This window comes from Colobus angolensis, unplaced genomic scaffold (genome assembly GCF_000951035.1).
Source record: "Colobus angolensis palliatus isolate OR3802 unplaced genomic scaffold, Cang.pa_1.0 Scaffold494, whole genome shotgun sequence".
NCBI lineage: Eukaryota > Metazoa > Chordata > Mammalia > Primates > Cercopithecidae > Colobus > Colobus angolensis.
Window position 1 is genome coordinate 563049 of NW_012118421.1, and position 314 is coordinate 563362.

Consider the following 314-nt stretch of genomic DNA (forward strand, 5'->3'; position numbering starts at 1 on the left):
AGAAATATACTTGAAGAAGTTGATATATTTTGATGATAATAGCTAATGTATACATCTAAAGGAAAAATAATTGCAAGTATTAGGTTGTCACTATTATATATTAAAAATAATGACCTGACAGGAGTTCAAGACCAGTCTGACCAACATGGCAAAACCCTGCCTCTATTGAAAATATAAAAATTTGCTAGGCGTGGTGGCAGACACTTGTAATCTCAGCTACTTGAGAGGCTGAGACAGTGAGCCAAGATAGTGCCATTGCACTCCAGCCTGTGAGACAAGAGCAAAACTGTCTCAAAAAAAAAAAAAAAAAAAAA